Genomic DNA, 23533 nt, shown 5'->3' with positions numbered 1-23533 from the left:
ACCGTTAATATAAATTACAGTCGAAATATATTAAGAGGGAATGTTGTGTGGTGGAAGCGCTGATGGCTGGTATCAGTGAGATGTGGGTTGAATAGTGGGCTTTGATGAGAAAGGCGAGCAAGGCAAAGAGAAAGTGAGATTCTTTTATTTTTGTCAATAACAAGAGCCAGATACGGCAGCTAGGAGAGTTGGAAGCTTGCAGACATATTTTTAATATAAATTTTGTGGGATGTGGGTGCTACTGGCTGGGCTAGTATTTGATGCCCATCCCTAGTTGTCCTTGAGAAGGTGGTGGTGAGCTGTCTTCTTGAATCGCTATTTCCACCTACTGTGCGTTGACCCACAATGCAATTAGGGAGTGAATTCCAGGAATATGCCCCAGTAACAATGAAGGAACGGCGATATATTTTCAAGTCAGATTGTTGAGTGGCTTGGAGGGGAACTTAATAGTAGGGGTCTTCCCAGAAATCTGCTGCTCTTGTCCTTCTAGATGAAAGTGGTCGTGGGTTTGGAAGGTGCTGTCTGAAGACTGTTGGTGAATTTCTGCAGGGCATCTTGTGGATCGTATACACCCTTGCTACTGAGAACCAGTCATGGAGCGAGTGGATGCTTCTGGATGCAGTGCCAATCAAGCAGCCGTTTTTTTTTCAGGATGGTATTAAGTTTCTCGAATGTTGTTAGAATTGCACTCGCCCAGGAAAGTGGGGAGTATTCCACCATATCCTGACTTGTGCCTTGTAGATGCTAGGCAGGATTTCAAGTGTCAGGAAGTGTGTTCCTCTTGTAGCCACTGTGTTTATGTGGTGAGTTCAATTCACTTTCTCGTCAATGATAAGCTCCAGGATGTCGTTAGCGTAGGATACAGTGATGATAGCACCACTGAATGTCAAGAGTTATTGGTTAGACTACTTCTAATCTGTGCTGGACATAACCTGAATTTGTATGGCATGAACGTTACATGTTCCATGTCAACCCACGCCTGGATATTGCTCAGATATTTTTGTACTTGGTCTTGGACTGCTTCAGTATCTGAGGAATCACGAATGCTGCTGAACATTGTGCAATTATTGGCGTACATCTTCACTTCAGACCTTATGATAGAGAGAAGATCATTCAAACAGCTGTACATGATTTGGTCAAGGACAGTACCCTGAGGAACTCCGGCAGTAATGCCTGAAGCTGAGATGGCTCACCCTTTACAACCGCAACCATCTTCATTTGAGCCAGGTATGGCTCTAAACAGCGGAGTGTTTGCAACCTTGATACCCATTGATTACACTTTTGCCAGGAATCCTTAATGCCACAGTCCACTGAATGCATCCTCGATGTCAAGGGCTGCCACTCTCAACTCACATCTGGAATTCAGTTGTTCTGACCATGTTTTAACATAGACTGTAATGAGATCAGGAGTGGGTAACCCTGGTGCAACCCATAGTGGGCGTCAGTAAGCAGGCGCTGCTTTATAGCACTGTTGATTACCCTTCCATCACTTTATTGATAATCAAGTAGGATTTGGCCTGATTCATTTCTTTTTCTGTACAGGCCATACCTTGGCAGTTTTCCACATTATGGGGCAGGCATCAGTGTTTTTAGTGTAATAGAATAGTTTGGCTAGGGGAGCAAAATGTTCTGCAGCACACGCCTTCATCACTATTGCCAGAATGTTATCAGTGCCCATTGTCTTTTCAACATCCAGTGCCCCCAGCCGTTCTTGATATCACGTGGAGTGAATTGAATTGGCTGAACCTTGCGTCTGTAATGATGGGGACTACTGGAGGAGCCCGAGATGGATCATCCACTCGACAATTCTGGCTGAAGATTGCTGTGAAAGACCATAGGACAGGGGAGTATAAATTCTGTCCTTCAGACCATCGAGTTTACTCAACCACTCAAGCCTGTCTAGTTGTTTTTTTGATCTTGTATTCCGCTTTCTCCCTGTTACCATTGATGCCCTTGACAAAAAAAAACGTATCTATCTGTGTTTTGAATATATTAAATAATCCGGCCTCAATAGCCTTCGGAGGGAATGATTTCCACAGAGTCACCACTCTCTGTTTGAGAAAAGAAAATCTCCTTATCGCTATTCTTAAAAATTGTCCCTTCTTAGGTCGTGCCCTTGAGTCCAGTTTCTCCTACAAAAGGAAACATCTCCCAATATCCACTTTGTCCAGAGAATTCAGTTTTCTGTAAGTTTCATTCCGATTTCCCACTCCCCAGGGGAACAATTCTTCTAAACACCATCGGGTATAGCGTCAGAATCCACTAACGTTCCTCATATGTTAAGCTTTTCATTCCTTGGATCATTCTTTTGAATCTCCTCTTCACCTGCTCCAGGGCCAATGCTTCCTTCCTGAGATACGAGGCTCAGAATTGCTCTCAATACACTAAATGTGGTCTCACCAGAGATTTGTAAATCTTCAGAAGTAATCCCCGGTTTTATATTTTAAGCTGGTCGAGAAAAGTGACAACATTGCATTTACCTACATAACTATTCAATCCATCTGTTAGTTTACCTTAAGACAAACCATGACTAGGATTCCCATGCACATTTTCACCAGATTTATGTATTTTCTCCCCATCTAGAAAATAGTCCCTGTCTCTATTCTTTCCAGAAAAGTGCATGACGTCTCACTTTCTCATGTTGCAATTCACATGTCTCAGTCTTCCTGCAGCCTTCCGCCTCCATAATACTACCTGCTAATCAACCTATTTTTGTATCGTCTGCAAACTGAGCCAAAATGCCCTCAGTTCGTTCATCTGGATTGTCAATGTATAAAGTGAAAACTTGAAGTCTCAATACTGATTCTTTTGAAACACCACTTGTCACCAGCTACCATCCTGAGACGGAACCTTTTTCTACCAGCGTTTGTCTTGTGCCAGACATCCAAGCTTCTGTCCATGCTAGTAACCTGCTTCTAACACAATGGGCTCTTATTCGATTTAATAGCCTCCTGTGTTGCACCTTATCAAAGGCCTGCTGCAGGTCCATTAGATCTCCATGGTCTAACGCGCTTGTTTTATCCTCAAGAAATTCTAACTCATTTCTGAGGTATGACTTTTCCTTGATGATTCCATGCTGACTTTGACTAATTATACAAGCCCTTCCAAGTATTCAGAAATCTCATCCTTCGCAATTAACTACAAAATCTTACCAACCGCAAAGTTCAGGCTTATCACGCTGTAACTTCCTATCTTTTGCCATGCTCCCTTCCTAGATGGGGGGGGGGGAGGAGAGGTGTTATTTTAACAACTTTTCCTGTCATCTGAGATGCTCCCTAACTCCAGTACTACCTGATAGGTCACTACTGTAGCCTCTACAACGTCTTCAAATATTGCCTTCAGAATCTGGGCTGTAGTGCAGCTGGTTCAGGTGATTGATCCATTTTCAGATTTTTCAGTTTTCTAGCACTTCATCCTTGATGGCCACCACACTCATCTCTGTCCCCCATGCTTTTTTGAAGTTTTGGGATATTACTCGTGTCTTCCAAAGTATAGAATTATACAAAATGCTTATTCAGTTCCTCAACAATTTCTTTGTTCCCCATTACTACTCCAGCCTCATCTTCCAGCGTACGAATGTCCACTTTCACCTTTCTTTCAACATTAAATAGCTGAAAAAAAATCTTGCAATTTTTTTTTTTAAATATTACTGACGAGAGCTCCGTCATACTTAATTTTCTCCGTCCTTATTTTGTTTTTCATTGTCCTCCATTGGTCTTTACATTCTTCCAAATCCTCTGGTTTTCTACTGCCCTTTGCCACATGACGTGCTTTCTCTGTTGTTATATTCCCTGACTTCCATGGTCAGACATGGTTGCCTCATTCTCCCTTTAGTATGTATTTTTCCTCGAGATGCATTTTTGCAGTGTCACCTGGCTTACTCCCAGAAACCCACGCCATCAATGTTCCACTGTCCTTCTTGCTAGGCTCCTCTACCAATCAATTCTGGCCATCTCAACTCCCACATCTCTGTAGTTGCATTTATTCAGCTGTATTGCAGTTACAAGTAATTCCACTTTTTCTCTATCAAAGTCAGAGTAAATTCTATCATATTATGGTCACTGCCTCCTAGTAGTAGCTTCAACTTAAGCTCCCTTATCAAGGCTGCCTCATTGCACAACACTAAATCCAACATTGCCTGTTCCCTTGTGGGAACCACCACAAGTTGATCCAAAAAGCCAAATCGTAGAAATAACACAAGTTCATTTTCTTGCAATCCACTATCAACCTGATTTTCTGAGTCCCCTTCGTATTGAAAACCACTTCCTCCATCACTCCATCTGTGCCTTTCTTACATGCTTTCCCTATCTCATCATGTACATTCTGCCCCAAAACCTGACTATTATTTGGAGGTCTGCAGATAACTCATTTTGTTTTAACCTTTGCGATTCATCAACTCTCCCACATCGATTGTATATTATCTGATCAATGTTGTTTATTGCTATTGATTAAATTTCATTTCTTACTAATCAGGCAATCCCATCCACTCTGCCCACCTGCTTGTCCTTTCACTTGGGTGTATATCCTTGGATATTTAGCTTGCAGAAAGCTTCAGCTTTATTTTTTGTATTGATTTGCAATGATAGAAATGTTTGTGGAGCCTCCTTTTCCTGTGAGTTATTCAATTATCGACCAACATTCGCGACTTGATGTGGCACGAATGCAGAGCTTACGTCTGACCTGCCGGTCGCTGCATCACTTAGCACGATCTATTATTTGCTGCTTGTGCTGTTTGGCATGCAAGGGTGCTTTTTGCTGGCTTTACCAGGTTGACACCACATCTTAATCTATGCCTGGTGCTGTTCCTGGCATGTTCTTCTGACTCTCCATTGAACCAGGATTGAGCCCCTGGCTTGATTGTAATGCTTGAGTGGGGGACAAGCCAGGTTATGAGTTTACAGATGGAGCCGGCATACATTTCTGCTGTTGTTGATGGTTTCAGTGCCTCATTGATGCCCAGACATGACCTGCTAGATCGGTTCGAAGTCTGTCCAATTTAGCATGGTGATAGTGTCACACAACAAGTTAGAGTGTATTCTAAGTGCAAATGCGAGACGTCATCTCCACAAAGACTGTGTGGTGGTTACTCTTACCGACACTGTCTTGGATAGATACATTTGCAGCCTGGCAGTTTTGTAAGGGTTAGTTCAGGTACTTTTGTTTAATCTTTTCGGTTCCTTCACCATCTACCGCAGACGCATTAGATTAGATTAGATTACATTACATTACAGTGTGGAAACAGGCCCTTCAGCCCAACAAGTCCACACCGAAGCGCAACACACCCATACCCCTACATTTACCTCTTACCTAACACTAGGGGCAATTTAGCGTGGCCAATTCACCTGACCTGCACATCTTTAGACTGTGGGAGGAAACTGGAGCACCCGGAGGAAACCTACGCAGACACGGGGAGAACGTGCAAACTCCACACAGTCGGTCGCCTGAGGCGGGAATTGAACCCAGGTCTCTGGCGCTGTGAGGCAACAGTGCTAACCACCGTGCCGCCGACACAGTCTAGCAGTTATATCCTTTGGGATCAGACTAGCTCGATTAGTAATGCTCCAGCTGAGCCATTCTTTTTGCGCCCTTGATAAACTCAGTACTTCCCCCAAGTGTTGTTCAACATGGTGGAGTATTGATTCATCAGCCGAAAGGACAGTAAGTGGTAACCAGTTAGTGGTTTCCTCCCCATGTTTGCCATGAAACCATGAGAATTCACAGGGTGCTGAGTTGATGTCAAGGACTCCCAGAGTCAGTCTCTCCTGACAGTAACCCACAATGCCGCCACACCTGTGCGTCTGCCCTCCCGGTGGGATAGAATGTACTCAGGGATGGTAATGGCGGTGTCTGGTGTGTTATCATTATGGTATGATACCGTAAGGATGACGATATCAGGCTATTGATTCACAAGTCAGTGAGACAGCTCTCCCAATTTCGGCACATGCCCCCAGACGCTGGTAAGGAGGACTTTGCATTGTCTACAGGGCTGTTTGTGTTTTTGCCGTTGTCATCTCCAGTTCCAGTTCGATGCCAGGTCGTCTGCCAGTTTTCATTTCTTTGTTTTGACTTTCCAGGCGATTAATACAACAGAGTGGATTGCTCGGCCATTTCAGAGAGTCAGTGACATTTCTGTAGCCCTGGAGTCACATGGAGGTCAGACCAGGTAAGGATGGCGGATTTCCTTCCCGTACGGGCATTAGCGAGTGTGTCATGATTTTTTATATTGAATTCAAATTTCACCTATGGCTGGATTCGAAACCAGGCCGCCAGAGCTTCGTTCTGAGTTTCTGGATTAATAGAGAAGCAATGGTACCACTAGACCATCACCTTCATGTTTGAGGAGTACCGATTCATCAACTAAGAGAGGATGTTACGTGCTAATCAGCAAGAGGTTTCTTTGCCCATGTTTCACTTGAGTGTCATGAGACTTCATTCGATCTAGAGTCAACGTTGAGGACTCCCTCCTGGTTGTATCGAACTGTGCTGCCACCTCTGCTGGGTCTGTTTGCCAGTGAGACAAAACGTAAACAGGGGTGGTGATGTTGATTTCTGCGACATCATAAGGTATGATTCTATAAGTATGACTGTGTCAGACTACTGGTTGACAAATATCGAGACAACGGTCACAGTTCTATCTCCAGACAAATAGGTTTCACCTATAACCCATGCCTGCTTACTTTCTGAGTGAGCCTAACATGGGTAACCTTATCAAACACCTTGTTAAAATCCATCTTTACCACAACCACTGCTCCACCTTCATGAATGTGTTTTGTAACATTCACAAAGAATTCAGTAAGATTTGTGATGTATAAATTACCCCTCTTAAAGCTATGCTGACTATCCGTAATCAAGCTATGCTTTTCCAAATAATCATAAACCCTGACTCCCAGAATCGTCTCCAATAATTTGCACACAACTAATGTAAGACTTACCAGTCTATAATTCCCAGGATGTATCGCATACTTTTTTTCTCAACGAGGGAATAACGCTCCAATCACGTGGAACTATTCCAGTGAACCGTAATGATGCAAATATTATCGCCAAAGGCGCAGCAATCCCTTATCTCGCTTGCCATGACAATCTTCTTTATATCCGTATGGCCGAGGTGACTTACCTATCCCCGTGTTCTTCAAGGCTTTCAACACATCCTCTGTCTTTACACCAAACTGTTAGAGCACATCAGCCTGTTTCCCGCTGTTCTCACAAGCGACAAGGTCCCAGTCGCTCGTGATTACTGAAGCAAAGGATCTCTCCAACCTCCTCCGACTTCTGGCACAAATTGTCTTCACTATAAGGGGTATAAATGATCAGTAATTACATTACATTCCTGTTCCTTAAAACAATAGTTACACTTTATTACGAATTTCAAGGATTTAAAAGCAAAATGCTCGAACCGTTGACTGTTCAAATTTTTAGCAAGCTTTGAAACCGCTTTCCAGTTAAAATTTAACAAATAGTCTGCAATTTTGCCTGCGTACAAGCAGTGATGCAAATATTTTGAGGTCATGCCCATTAAAAATATTTATCTGCCGATTGAAAGCAAATACTGAAAGTTGCCACAATAATTTTAATTTCATGTGCATTTACTTCAGTAAAATATTTAAGTTAATAGCTCTCCACTTTCTTCCTAATTCTGATACAAATGTCAAAATATTAATTATATTAAAAATGGCATGTATTATCAATGAGTGTTCCCTAAAATAAATAAATTGGAATGACTTATAGAATTGTTGAACAGCCTCCATATTGAAATGAGAAACAATTCCTTCCTGTAAAAACATTTTTCAGTTCAACAATCCTACCATTACATTCTAATTCTCAGCTTATCTATCTAAATGTGTATCTAATTACTGCCAGAGTGAACTGCTTGAAAAATATTTAATCGTTTTATTTATTAAACGACTAACATTAATTATCACTTATTTGTTATGTCAAAAGTGAATTATAATTTAAATGACCGCTGAGGTCTATTAACCATTTATATTGGACATTCTGCCAAATCTGGCGCAACTGGTGAGAGCAGTACATTGGCTAATACAATTAAAACATCAGATAGTATCTGTTGGCTGAAGAGAACAGTGGAAATGCAGGCCAATGATGTCACAAAGATTCAGAAGGATACAGATACAACCAGCCCAAAGAGCAGTGTTTGGAAAGAGTTTCGACCAGACCTTCTTGCACCTTGTCTCAGCACTTTACATCTCTCCACCATGTCAATAGCGAAGGGTGTGGGAGACAACCTGCTGGGTTTTTTTTTAATCCAGCTCATGGTCACATTAGGACTTTTTTATCGCTTGATTATTAATTATTTGCTGAACCATTTCAAACAGTTTAACATTATTGAAATGAAAAACCACTCAAACACTACATTAAACCACATGATGGTCTTCAAGACCTTGTAATTACTGTTCAGTGGAATGATCTTCGTAAGTAACTTGTTGTTGTTGGGTTGTATAACCACAGCAAACATTTAATTCTCACCCCATCGAAGAGGTCTACAACAGATATCTTATAATGTTCACACTACATGTTGCTCATGAGGATAATCACTCTTTATTAATAATGCCTGAGTTTATTAATATTAACATATCTTTATGATGTTGTTCGTGAATAATTGCAAAATTTCCAATAGGTTGCCAGTCCAATCATCAACTATAAAATTGTAATTGTGGCTGAGTACATCACAACTGGCAACATTTTTGAAAGCATCACCATTAAACTTACTTATTTCTGTATTCAAACCAAATATTGAATAAAATTCTGTCTAAATTCCAGTGAGGTATCTTCCTGTGAAACCGATATTCCTCATCTATTTATTTTCTTCCTAATTCTGTCTTGAATGGCTAAATATTTATGTTATGAAAATTTCCATGCAATGTACTTTTTTTTTCGCTCGCGAAGAAAAACAGAGAAAGGAATCCGTAAATAATTGACAAGTGTGAACGACAAAACAATGTTGATTAATAATCACTCAACGTCTTTTTTTTCAGACCATCAACCCAGCATATCAATCTTCAATTAATGAATGTCTACTCAACGTTAATGCAAACTTATTTGAAAAAATTGCATTATTTAACTTGCCAGAATTCTGACATTAACTATCAATTCATTGCCATTCCAACAATCAGATGGTAATTCAATTTAATCTTTGTAACAGTCATTGTGAGGTTAACATTTTAGTGGAATGCAATATATTTAGAGTCAATATTACAACGAAAGATTGATCATTCTTTCATGTTAACACATCTGCAAAACAACCAATGATTTCCCATCCAGCACTCATAGTAAATATATTATCTCTTCTGATATGACTGCGCAAAGTAAGCATGGAATTAATATTGACTTTATCATTTAAGATGCATCAGATTGCTATTCACGTCAGTAATTGGTGTTCATTTCTACAGGTTACACAGATGCACAGCAAAATAAGATTTCTTACCCATTTAAAATTGTCATTAGCGGTATATTGTCATAGTAATTGTTGCTTATTTCCAAATATTTAATAAATGTTCAAACCCAGTACATCCAGATTTGAGTGTGAAATGATGTTTCAGTGCATCAACTGATGTAACCAAATCACACTGTACCGATTTACAATCATTGCAAATGTTGATTTTACCGCAACAGTGCATTCCTAGCTGATTTTTGTTCAATAATTGAATCCATTATGATTTTCAATTTAACTGTGGAATCTGCTTGATTTGGTTTGATTGTATTTTAATTCTATACAGCATTTATTTTGTTTTGAATGGTCACACTAAAAGCTGTATCCCTCTCGTGTTAAACATTCCCGAAGTTCCCCATGATTTTGTTTTGGCGATTAATTATGTCACGTGCAGTTATTGTTCAGGTCAACCAATACCATAAATTTTGAATTCTTGTAAGTACTTTAAAAATAAACCTTTTTTAAAAAAATAGGGAAGAAGCCTTTGACTCATATATCATGTCAAATGATTGTTTGTGTTTTTGGATCTCGTGCACTGCAAAATTATTCTTTTCCAAATTTTCAATTCGTTACAAGGAAAGAAACTGCCGTGAAAATGTTGAATGATTTTACATTTTTATTCCAATAGTATGTATCAACATCCATTAATTATAAAATTTTGAAAATTCATTATTTGTAACAAATGTCATTGACTGCATCTGTTGGTCACTGTAATGCCAATTTCATTATCTACTTACTTAATTCCCAATTCTGATACATGTTTAAAGATTGATTAAATAAAAATTGCAGTTATTAAAAATACATGTCTCTCCAAGCAAACCAATAAAAGATATCACAAAGCTAATTATTTATATGTAAAAGCCGTTTCTTGGCTCAAGCATACTCTGTCCTTGCTTTTTATTTCAGGGGTAATAAACCGGGCCAGACTCCAATGAATCTGGTTAGGTGCAGAGATGAAACGGTTTTTAGCTTTAAATTAAGGGGTGGTAGGTATAGGACATATGTTAGGGGTAGGTTCTTTACTCAGCGAGTCGTGAGTTCATGGAATGCCCTGCCAGTAGCAGTGGTGGACTCTCCCTCTTTATGGGCATTTAAGCGGGCATTGAATAGGCATATAGAGGATAATGGGCTAGTGAAGGTTAGGTGGATTTGGATCGGCGCAACATCGAGGGCCAAAGGGCCTGTACTGCGCTGTATTCTTCTATGTTCTATGTATCTTGAGAGGCCTTTGTTTATATCGGAACGGTTGAGACTTCACGCCAAAAGGGTCATGATTTAGAAGTGAACTGTATAATATAAAGGGTGTGGTCAGCTCTCTACATGAGCTGAGCCAATTAATATAGTCTTGAACTATTAAGGAGTACAAAAGAGAGCTGTGTAGAAACATGCTCTTTCTTTTTCTGGCCTTCAACGTCTACCTGTACGCATGTGTTTCATTTATACATTTTTATTTAAATATAAGGAGTTTGTTTATTGGGACTGTTGTACATATTTAGACTAGCATCTCAAAATCTATTTTGGATAGACTGGGTTTTGTATGGCGTTCTTTATTCTGTTCTTTGTGATTCGTTGAGCAACTGTGTGAATGCATTTTCTTCTGTTTTAAAATCTAGTCGTCAATCTAGTTAAATTAATCTGGGTAATTTTTACTGTACACTTACTGAAACAAATTGCAAGGTTTTGGTCTGAGCTGCCTGCTTAAGAATGTTTTCAATGGTTTGGCATAGTCCGGGGACTCCTTGCATGATTTTAAACATCAAGTGGCAGGTGTTAAGGTCTTTATTTCGGGTGTTGGTTTTTTTAGGTAGACTATGCTTGGGATAGTAATGGCTTTTTCAGTCACCAAAAGATTTCTGGATGTGGATGGGGAGACTTTGTAAGTTTAACAAAAAGTGAATAAGACCAAGTTATAGAGTTAACAAAGAAGCTGGAATTGGAACTGCCTGCCTCTCTGAGGAAAGGAGAGATCATTACAGCAGTAGCTCAGCATTTAAACTTGCTGGTGAAACCATCAGAATCTATGGATTTGGTTAGAATGGAATTGCAAATGAATCAGCTTGAGTCAGCGGCGAGAGATAAGGGAAGAACGGCTGAAATGAAACAGTTTGAGTTACAATTCAAAGCAGAACAGAGGGAAAAGAGAGAACAACAGAAGAGAGGGAAAAACAGAGTAGAGAAAGAAAAGACGAGATCTTTTGAACTTCAAAAACTGAGATTTAAAACGGAAAGTCAGTGTCAAAGGCTGGAGACACAAGCTGACTTGTATCTTAGAGAGCTTAGAGGGCAAGAAAGTGGGATGAGCAAGCCCCTGGTATTCAGAAGCTTAGTGAGAAACTGTTTAAGTATGTTCAAGCGTTGCCTCAATTTGATGAGTAGGATGTGGAAGCCGTTGTTTCATCTCAGTTAAAAAGGTGGCTGAACAAATAGCGGCAATGTGAATTTTACTAATCCAAATGAAACTTGTCGGTAGGGCTCGTAAGCTATTCGCATCACTATCAGAGGAGGCATCTGGGGAGTATGAGATGGAAAAGATCTTTTTAAGTGAATATGAGCTTTTACCAGAAGCCGATAGGCAATGTTTCAGGAATCTAACGAGGACCCTTGTCAAACCTATATTGAGTTTGAAAGGGTCAAAGAGATTAATTTCGATGGATGGATGAATAAGAGTTTTAAAAAATAGAACAATCCTATGATGCACTCAGAGAGACAATTATTTTATTGGATTTCAAAATTTCACTGCCTGAAGTAATGTAAACTCATGTGGAAGAGTAGAAATTTAAACAGAGCCAGGTTAGCAGCTCAAGTGGCTGATGATTATGAGCTAGTTCATAAAATACGGTTGGGTTTCCAGAGTCAATTTCACTCCATGACGATAGAAACTGGAGCAAAGAGAATTGCTTATGTGGAAAGGGAAAGGTAGATATCAGTGAAGATCGTAAGATAACTTACCACATGGTAAAAAAGAAAACTTTGGGGGGAAAAATAAGTTAAAAGGCTCCAGTCTTTTAATTGTGATAATGTGGGCGACACAAAATCACAATGTTGGTGGGCGAGGGGACAGCCGGATGTAGGGAAACCATACAAGCCTAGAAGTCTTGTCGGATTAGTAAGAAAAATCACAAGGGAAGGTCGACAATTGCCTCAGAGTGTACAAGATAATCCGAGGTTGATAAAGGAGGAAGTGCCAGATCTGCTTAAAAATATACATATACATGAGTAAAGTTCAATTACATCGACCAGATGTAGTAGGAAAGGTGGTTACAATGTTAAGGGACATAGGATCGTCTCAGGCTGTAACATTGAACGATGAGGAGATTTGTATTCCTGAGGGGTTATTGTCAGAAACGGTACTGGTAACTGGAATTCATTGTGAGACAAAAATGTGTTCAGTCATGTAAAGTGAGGCGAGAGAGTCCAGAGAAGAGTGGAGAACTTGTTGTAGGAGTACTGGACAAACACTCAGTATTAGGAATACATTTTTTCCTTGCAAATGATACAGCTGATTTGCCATGGGTGTGCTGCCTATTCTAGTTGAAAAACCAGTGGAGATGCAGACAACTGAAAACCTGGAGAATGTTTATCCAGGAATTGTCCCTGAAAGTATGGTCACAAGATCACAGAGGCACCAGCTGACGCAAGAGAGATCAAAAGGTGCGTTAAGTAGGCTGTTATATTATTATCTGATAATAATATAACAGATAATAATAATATATAATGGTTTTTCGACCAGAGAAGTAGAACAGAGGAGGGGCTAACAGGTAAACATGGAAGCATCTTTCCTACTCAGCTGATTGAATTACAGCAGAAACATGAGTATAAACAGTTATGTCAAAAGGCATTTACGGAGAAACAAAGTGAATGCATTCCTGGGTGTCATTACTTAACAAATGAAGTCTTAATGTGGATATGAAGACCATCACACCTTCAAACATGAGTGACCACTTGGAGGTGATTTCGGATTGAGGAAAACACAGGCTAAAATACAAAGACATTTTTACTGGCCTAAACTACAACACGACATCGTTAAATTTTGACAGATGTGTCACTCTTGTCAGCTAATCAGAAAACCACAGACAGTAATAATGCCTGTACCTCTAATACATATTCCAGCATTTTAGGAACATTTTACAAGTGTCAAGACTGATTACGACAGTCCCCTACCACAAACAAAAAGTCGGGATAATTATTAATTAACAATAATGAATGTGTCAACTAGATTTCCATACACAATATCACAGCTAAAACGGTTGTAGAAGAACTACTTAATTTTTTGATTAGATACGGACTGCCAGTAGAGATCCAGTCACATCAAGGATCAAACTATTCACATCCAAACTATTCAAGGACGTTAAGGATAAATTAGGAATAAAGCAATTTAACTCTAGTGGGTAACATCCAGAATCGTAGGGAGCGCTAGAGAGATGGCATCAAATGCAAAATACCATGTTAAGGGCTTATGGTCAGGATTACCCAGGTGATTTCGATAATGGAATTCCATTTGTACTTTTGCAATCATAGATACACCGAAAGAATCGACCAACTTAAGTCCATTTGAAATAATTTGGAGAACGTGAGGACTGCAGGTGCTGGAGTACCAGAGATGAAAAATGAGGTGCTGGAAAAACACAGCAGGCCAGGCAGCATTCGAGGAGCAGGAGAATCGACATTTCCCGCATAAGCCCTTCTTCAGGAGGCTGGTGTGCACAGCGGGATGGGATAAAAGGTAGGGGGAGGGAATTTGGGGGAGGGGCGCTGGGAATACGATCGGTCGAAGGAGGTGAGGGTGAGAATGATAGTCTGGAAAGGGGCTGGGGGTGGAGAGGTCGGGAAGAAGATTGCAGGTCAAGAGGGCTGTGCTGAATCCAAGGGTTGGGATTAAGATAAGGGGGAGGGGAAATGAGGAAGCTGGAAAAATCTACATTCATGCCGTGTGGTTGGAGAGTTCCGAGGCAGAAGATGAGGTGCTCTTCCTCCAGGCGTCGTGTGGACAGGTTCTGGCGATGGAGAGGCCAAAGACCTGCATGTCATTGGCGGAATGGGGTGGGGGGGGGTGCGTACTGAAGTGTTCAGCCACAGGGCGGTTGGGTTGGTTGGTGCGGGTATCCCAGAGGTGTTCCCTGTAACGTTCAGCAAGTAGGCGGCCTGTCTCCCCAAAGTAGAGGAGACCACATCGGGTGCAACGGATACATTAAATGATGTGTGTGGAGGTGCGGGTGAATTTGCAGCGGATCTAGAAGGATCCATTGGGGCCTCGGAGGTAGGTGAGGGGAGAGGTGTGGGCGCACGTTTTGCACTTCTTGCGGCTGCAGGAGATGGTGCCGGGAATGGAGGTTAGGTTGGTGGGGGGGAGGGTGGACAAGACGATGGAGTCGTGGAGGGAGTGGTCTCTCCTGAATGCTGATAGGAGTGGAGAGGGAAATATATCCCTGGTGGTGGGGTCTGTCTGGAGATGGCGGAAATGATGGAGGTTGATACGATGTATCCGGAGGTTGGTGGGGTGGAAGGTGAGGACCAGTGGGGTTCTGTCCTGCAGATGATTGGATCGGCGGGGTTCAAGGGTGGAGGTGCGTGAAGTGGAGGAGATGCGGTGTAGAGCATCAGTCGACCACGTCGGAGGGTAAATTGCGGTCTTTGAAGGAGGCCATTTCGACTGTTTGGTATTGGAATTGATCCTCCTGGGAGCAGATGCAGCGGAGGGCGAGGAATTAGGAATATGGAATGGTACTTTTACAGGGGGCAGGGTGGGAGGAAGTGTAATCTAGGTAGCTGTGGGTGTCAGTTGGATTGTAGTAAATGTCTGTGATGGACTTTTCCACATATCCGACGAAGGTGCAGGCATAGCTGGGGCCCATGCAAGTGCCCATGGCTTGTCCTATGGTTTGGAGAAAGTGGGAGTCTTGGAAGGAGAAGTTGTTAAGAGTGAGGACCAGTTCAGTCAGTCGAAGGAGTGTGTCAGTGGAAGGGTCCTTGTTGGGTCGGTGGGAGAGGAAGAAGCGGATGGCTTGGAGGCCTCCGTGATGGGGGATGGAAGTGTTTAGGGACTGGATGTCTATCGTGAAGATAAGCCGTTGGGGGCCGGGGAAGCGAAAATCATGGAGGAGGTGTAGGGCGTGGGTGGTGTCCCAAACGTAGGTGGGGAGTTCTTGGACGAAGGGGGACAGGACACTATCGAGCTATGCAGAGATGCGTTCGGTGGGCAGGAGCAGGCTGAGACAATGTGTCGGCCTGGGGCAGTCGGGTTTGTAGATTATGGATAGGAGGTAGAAACGGGCAGTGCGGGGTTGGGGAATATGAGGTTGAGGGCAGTGGATGAGAGATCTCCTGAGATGATGAGGTTATGGATGGTCTGGGAGATGATGGTTTGGTGGTGTGAGGTGGGGTCATGGTCAAGGGGGTAGAAGGAGGAGGTGTCCGCGAGTTGGTGTAAAGATCGGTGAACCAAACTACAGCGGAAGAAATGCTCACTATCTAGTCGTTTGTTGAACTCATTGATCTGGGAGCGTAGGGGGATGAAGGTGAGGCCTCTGTTGAGGACTGATCGTTCATCCTCAGAGAGGGGGAGGTCTGGAGGTATAGTGAAAATGTGACAGGACTGGGAGCTAGGACCTGGTGTGGGGCTGGAGCTGGGAGTGGGGGCGGAGTTAGTCGTGGGGGCGGAGTTAGTCGTGGGAGCGGAGTGAGTAGTGTGGGCGAAGATCGACGTGGAGGTGGAGATTGATGTGGGGGCGCCGTGGTCCTTGAGCAGGTGAGTGACGTCACTGGGGGTCGGAAGTTGCATTTCTTCCGCCGGCTTCGCCTCCGTGCCTACTTCTTCAACAAGGACTCTCGCCCATCCTCTGACGACCCCTTCTTCCGCCTCCAGCACACTCCATCCACCTGGACACCCCGTGCTGGCCTTGTACCCGTCCTCGATCTCTTCTTATCCAACTGCTGCCGTGGCATTGACTGCACCAACCTGTCCACCGCTCTCACCCACTCCAACCTCTCACCCACACAACATGCAGCCCTCCACTCCCTCCGCTCCAACCCCAACCTCACCATCAAAACGGCAGACAAGGGAGGCGCAGTGGTAGTTTGGCACACTGATCTTTACACCACTGAAGCTAGATGCCAACTCGCGGACACCTCCTCCTACTGCCCCCTTGACCATGACCCCATTTCACGCCACCAAACCATCATCTCCCAGACCATCCATAACCTCATCACCTCAGGAGATCGCCCATCCACTGCCTCCAACTTCATAGTCCCACAACCCTGCACCGCCCGTTTCGACCTCCTATCCAAAATCCACAAACACGACTGCACCGGCAGGACACATTGTCTCAGCCTGCTCCTGCCCTATTTACCACCAGGTGGTGGGTATGTATACTGGAGGGCTCTCTACGCATGTGTTCGCCCCATTTACCAAGGGGTTCTCTGGTGCAGCTTGTTGCATGAAGCAGTCCCTTGTAACCGCACATTGTGTAGTCTCATAGACTTCCAACAAAAATGTTTGTCTTGTCGTGCTGTGGAGTCAGTGTACCATGTATATGTTGGTTGTGGGTGTTCGCACTCCCTTTTTGATTTTCTGAAAACCCTTCTCCCCTCTTTTTGGTTGCACCTCAGCCTCACGATCCTGATCTTTGGGCATCATTCACAAATTGGGGAGGATATTTCACATGACCGCCTCGTGGTTCTGCTCCTGAGCCCGGCTAACCTGGCCATAAATAGATCCAGGGAGTAGGCTGTGGAGGGGTTCGTTAGGACTGTTTGCCTGCTCCTCCTCCGTGATTATGTCAGAGCCCTGGTATCCCTGGGAAAGGTATCTGGTAAACACATGGCGTCCATCAACACCTTTGTGTTGATCATGGAGACGTGGGAACCACATAGTGCGGAGTGTTTTACTTCCCCCTCCAACTCTATTCTGATTTATACCCTGCCCTCCCCCGACTTTATTTTTTTATCACGCAGCCATGTCACTGGCCACTCGGATGTTTTCTTTCTTTCTGGTAATGCCGGGGTGATACTAAAAAAGTGAAAGAGGAAAAAAATAGAAGAGTCTGGAAATGATCTCGTAGGCCAGTGGGAGATTTCTGGTTCATGGCCAATGCCATCCAACACATTAAAACTTTGGTGCTCGGACCCAGCATTATGCACCAGTTGGAGGATGCTGAAGTGTACGGTGAGATCCTCTCTGGGCGTACCCATGCCGAAACTGAATGTCACATTGCTACCAAGATCTTGTAGCACCACCAAGGAGCCACAATCTGCCCCGTAACTCAAACGCCTCCAGAATATGTGTTGTGTCTTTGACAGAAGACAAATGGCAGACCATGCACAGACTGCTGTTGCACATCCTCCTCCTCTTCTCTCTGTTCCACTGCCCAGACATGCTTTGGCATGTTTATTTACCACCATGCGGTGGGGATGTCTACCGGAGGGTTCTTTACGCGGGAGTACTCCCCCTTTATCAAGAGGTTCTGTGGTGGAGTGCTTTGCACAAAGCAGTCCCTTGTAACCACATGTTGTTGTGGTTTATGGACTTCCAGCACAATCGTTTGTTCTGTGGTGCTCTGGATTCAGTGTACCACGTATTGTTGGGATGTAGGCATCTGGAGTCCTTTAGTTCGGTCACACAGAATAAGGACATTCCAATCTTTCCAGCTGTCGTTTACTCAGTGAGCTGCTCTTACCCTGTCAGTTGACAAGCCCTACGTACAAAGAGCATGATGTTTCCCAGCTTCTGATGCTCAGGTTCCAGTGTTTTAACATCATAACCAGTCAACGAATCATCATAGCAATGGCATTTGCACTTTTAAAGACTGGCCAGAATTATTATCACCCAGCAGAGTTTTTTTTAAGATTTGCACTAGTACATTCACTTGCTGACTAACCCTACCAAGCAAAGAAAGTCTGCACTTTGATTCTCTGTTTATATAATCGTTCTAATGGCACACTGCAGAAATTAACAGAATGCATGGAACCGCACTGCATGGGTGAGGTCAACACTCACGTTTTCATTCTTTCCAATTGGAAAACAATTCTTGTTTCTCATTAATTTAACTCTTAAGAGTAACATCAAAAATAAAATCCAAACGTAGTCATTGATAAGGTGAGCTCTGGACAGTCATATCGATCTGGAGGTCGCCAGATATGCAGAGTGCTTTCTGTCAGAGTAGTACTAGCTCAGTGTTAGGAACTCAGGCAGAAGGATAATAAATACATAGCTGAACTCAATGAAGGGCTTTTGCCTGAAACGTCGATTTTGAAGCTTCTTGGATGCTGCCTGAACTGCTGTGCTCTTTCAGCACCACTAATCCAGAATCACATCTCCCAGCCTAGTAATCTGAAGCTCTCCTCAGCTATTCTAGTAATTATCTCTAAAGATCGTTTCAGCAACATCCCAGGCGAGTGAAGTTATAAATGCAAACTATTTTGCTTGGAATCCCATGAGCTGATCACTAAATTCCACAATGCAAACTGTCGCTTCATTCTAGTTTCACAACCCTTTCTATTCTGGTAACTTCCAAAACGGCATGTACTTCCTCCTGTCTCTCGTATCCTGCAGGATCAATGTCTTTTCCCACATGCACACTATTCTCCTGTTGCTTCAAGATTCATATGTCTGTCACGTGCCCAAGGCTTTGCATCCCTTCCACTCTCTGAAGTTCCCCCCAGATATGTGGAGTTTACAGAGATAGGGATGGTTAAAAGTAAAGTAGGATTTGACATAAATATGGAGTGTTGCAATGGTAGGAAGAAAGATCAGGAAGCTGGATGGTATGGGCCGTGAAGGAGCTTACAGGGACAGGAAGGATAATCGAGAATAGAGATTGGATGCACGACTTCGATCAGACTAACCATAATGGGAGGCTTGTATTAACTGAGGAACTTTCGCACATAGGGAGGATCACAAAGAGTAAGAAAGAGGTGACAGAGTTACGCAGAGATGTGATGGTTGTAGTAATTCAAGAAGATGGGCAGGCTGGGACGTTTGGAGATATTTCCAGTGATAACGATTTGTCGGATGAGGGTGTTTTACATAGATGGGACTGTTTTATGGAATGGAGAATTCACAAAGATCACAATATTTCTACAATCTGGAAAAGTAACAGATATGGTGGGCTTCAGAAACTGAAGAGATTGACCAATATTGGAAAGCTTAAGCTCTGTAGGTTCTATAGATTGGAAGACTGTGGAGTATGACAGAGCTTACAGAGTCAGGAACAGCAAAGGTGGCCTAGAGACTTACACAGGTAGTGATTATTGCATAACCTGGAGATTCCTGAGGTCGTGAGAGTTATCAGGGAGAATGAAGTTTACACATATAGGGTTGTAAGAGTTGAAGAAGATTATGGAGATGTGAACATGAATGGAAAGACTGGAGAAGATTATACTGACAATGTGGATGACAGCGACTGAAGCATGTTACATAGACAATGAGCCTTGTAGGAAGTGGATCGGTAGAGTTACAGACATTCAAGTGGATTCTTCGGATCTGGACTGTTGCAGGGAGCTATGAGGATTACACTAACAGGGAGGGTTGAAGAGTTTCCACGTTTAGAGAGTATTTTAGGAATTGGAATGGGTTCCAAAGGTAAGGAGGGATGGCGGAAGGGTTGTTTGGAACGACTGGAGCCGTTTACAGAGAGGGAAATGTTTATAGACCACAGATGGGAATACAGAGGGAGAATTGCAGTGTGCAGAGAGGGAGTGTGGTTAAAGTGCTGGTATACAACCGCTGGAGGAAGCAGAGAACCGAACAGAAGTATGGAGTGTTGCAGTGGAAAGTGAAGTTTAAAGTTTATAGGGAGACATGATGGACGGGGAAGAGGTTAGAGAGCGTGAGCTGCAGAGTCTGACAGAGTCTACAGGGTCTGGAGTCTGCCTGACAGATGCGGCATGATTATAAGTGCCTACAGAGATGGAAACTACTGTAGGTACTGGAGAGGTTACAGATGTAAACAGGGCTTTGGAGAGTAGTGTGGAATGCATAGATAGAGTGGGCTCATGAATACATAGGGTCATGCAGGCAGAGAGCAGGAGAAGATAACAGAGATTGAGAAGGACTGAATCAACATAGAATATGTTGCCTCAGGCGTCTGACTGTGTGGAGTTTGCACATTCTCCCTGTGTCTGCGTGGGTTTCCTCCGGATGCTCCGGTTACCTCACACAGTCCAAAGATGTGCAGGTCAGGTGAATTGGCCATATTAAATTGCCACCTAGTGTTAGGTAAGGGTTAAATGTAGGGATATGGGTGGGTTGCGCTTCGGCGGGTCGGTGTGGACTGGTTGGGGCGAAGGGCCTGTTTCCACACTGTAATGTAATCTAATCTAATATTACAGCAAGGTACACACCCTTTGGCACTCGATTTTGCGTTATGCTGTGTAACCAATCTGAGGCCCAACTATCCTAAACTAATTTTATATGCATAAATATTTAATGATCATTTTAATGGCCTTAAAGTTTGTGGGTTCTCTACTGTTGCAGGCAGGGCATTCCACGCCCTTACTACCCTCTGAGTAAAGAAACTACCTCTGAGGCACGATCTACACTTTAGAAAACCGCGTTGTCTATCCCTAATCAAATGAGTTCTCTCCAGATTATTAGAAATCCTATCTCTTCTAACCTTTTCCAACACTTTACCCACAACCGAAGTAAGGCTCACGATAATTACGAGGGTTGTCTCTAAAGCCCTTCTTGAACAATGTGGTAATATTTGCTATTCTGCAGCATTTCGGCACTATTCCTGTAGAAAATGATGACACAATGATCAAAGTCACAAGCTCAGCAATCTCGCCCCTGAATTCCCAGAAAATCCCTGGATAAATCCCATCCGGCCCAGGGAACGTATGCATTTTCACACTTTCTACAATGTCTAACACCTTTCCCGTGTGAACGTCAATCCCTTCTAGTCTAATATCCTGTATCTCAGTATTCTCCTCGACAACATTGTCTTTTCCTGTGTAAACACTGACAAATATATTCATTCAGCGACTCACCTACAAATTCCCACTACTATCCTTGTTTGGCCCTCATCTTACTCTCATCATTCTTTTATTCGTAACATATCAAGAGACAGCTTTATCATTTTCCTTGACCCTGCTTGCCAGTGACTTCGCATGCCCCCTTCTGGCTCTTGTTAGCTCTCGCCTTACGTCCTTCATGACAAAAATGTAACTCCCACGCTCCCTAAGTGAGCCTTCATGTCACATTTTTATATCAGTCTCATTCTTCCACTTGACAAACAAATCAACTTCTTTAGTTAACCATGGTTCCCTCGCTCGACCACTTCCTCCCTGCCTGAGATGTACATACTTCTCAAGGACACGCAGTAGCTGTTCCTTGAAACAGCTCGGAACGTCAATTGTACGCATCTCCTGCAGTTTCCTTCCCCATCCTATGTATCCAAATCTCATCAAATCACATCATACTTGCCTTTCCCAGCTATAAATTGTGGTATATACCTGTTCTTTTCTATTGCTTAAGGAAATGTAACCGAATTGTGGTCACTATCACCAAACTGCTCATCTACCTACAAATCTAACACCTGGCCAATTTCATTGCCAGCACTTAAATCCAATGTGGCCTCCTCTCTTGTAGGGCCATCTGCATATTGTGGTAAAAACAATGACTGCAGATGCTGGAAACAAGATTCTGGATCAGTGGTGCTGGAAGAGCACAACAATTCAGGCAACATCCGACGAGCAGCAAAATCGACGTTTCGGGCAAAAGCCCTTCATCAGGAATGAAGGCAGAGAGCCTGAAGCATGGAGAGATAAGCTAGAGGAGGGTGGAGTTGGGAAGAAAGTAGCATAGAGTACAATAGGTGAGTGGGGGAGGAGATGAAGGTGATAGGTCGGGGAGGAGAGGATGGAGTGGATAGGTGGAAAAGGAGCTAGGCAGGTCGGACAAGTCTGGACAGGTCAAGGGGACAGTGCGGGCTGGAAGTTTGAACTAGGATGAGGTGGGGGAAGGGGAAATGAGGAAGCTGTTGAGGTCCACATTGATGCCCTGGGATTGAAGTGTTCCGAGGCGGAAAATGAGGCGTTCTTCCTCCAGGCGTCTGGTGGTGAGGGAGCGGCGGTGAAGGAGGCCCAGGACCTCCATGTCCCCGGCAAAGTGGGAGGGGGAGTTGAAATCTTGGGCCACGGGGCGGTTTGGTTGATTGGTGCGGGTGTCTTGGAGATGTTCCCTAAAGCGTTCTGCTAGGAGGCGCCCAGCCTCCCCAATGTAGAGGAGACCGCATCGGGAGCAATGGATACAATAAATGATATGAGTGGCTGTGCAGGTAAAACTTTGATGGAAGGCTCCTTTAGGGCCTTGGATAGAGGTGAGGGAGGAGGTGTGGGCACAGATTTTACAGTTCCTGCAGTGGCAGGGGAAAAGGCCAGGATGGGAAGGTGGGTCATAGGGGGGCGTGGACCTGACCAGGTAGTCACGGAGGGAACGGTCTTTGTGGAAGGCGGAAAGGGGTGGTGAGGGAATAGGTGTAACCTGGATTACACCTATTCCCACCCTATCTCTTGCAAAAATGCCATCCCGTATTCCCAATTCCTCCGCCTCTGCCGTATCTGCTCCCAGAAGGACCACTTCCACCATAGAACACAACAGATGGCCTCCTTCTTTAAAGACTGCAATATCCCTTCCCACATGGTTAAAGATGCCCTCCAACGCATCTCGTCCACATCCCGCACCTCCGTCCTCAGACCCCAACCCTCCAACCGTAACAAGGACAGAACGCCCCTGGTGCTCACCTTCCACCCTACAAACCTCCGTATAAACCAAATCATCCGCCGACATTTCCGCCACCTCCAAAAAGACCCCACCACCAGGGATATATTTCCCTCCCCACCCCTTTCCGCCTTCCGCAAAGACCGTTCCCTCCGTGACTACACCTCCTCCCTCACCTCTATCCAAGGCCCTAAAGGAGCCTTCCACATCAATCAAAGTTTTACCTGTACATCCACTAATATCATTTATTGTATCCGTTGCTCCTGATGCAGTCTCCTCTACATTGGGGAGACTGGGCGCCTCCTAGCAGAGCGCTTTAGGGAACATCTCCGGGACACCCGCACCAATCAACCAAACCGCCCCGTGGCCCAACA

The sequence above is a fragment of the Chiloscyllium plagiosum genome, chromosome 10, assembly GCF_004010195.1.
Source record: "Chiloscyllium plagiosum isolate BGI_BamShark_2017 chromosome 10, ASM401019v2, whole genome shotgun sequence".
Lineage (NCBI taxonomy): Eukaryota > Metazoa > Chordata > Chondrichthyes > Orectolobiformes > Hemiscylliidae > Chiloscyllium > Chiloscyllium plagiosum.
The sequence above is the reverse complement of the archived record's forward strand: the minus strand, read 5'-3'. Positions refer to the sequence as shown.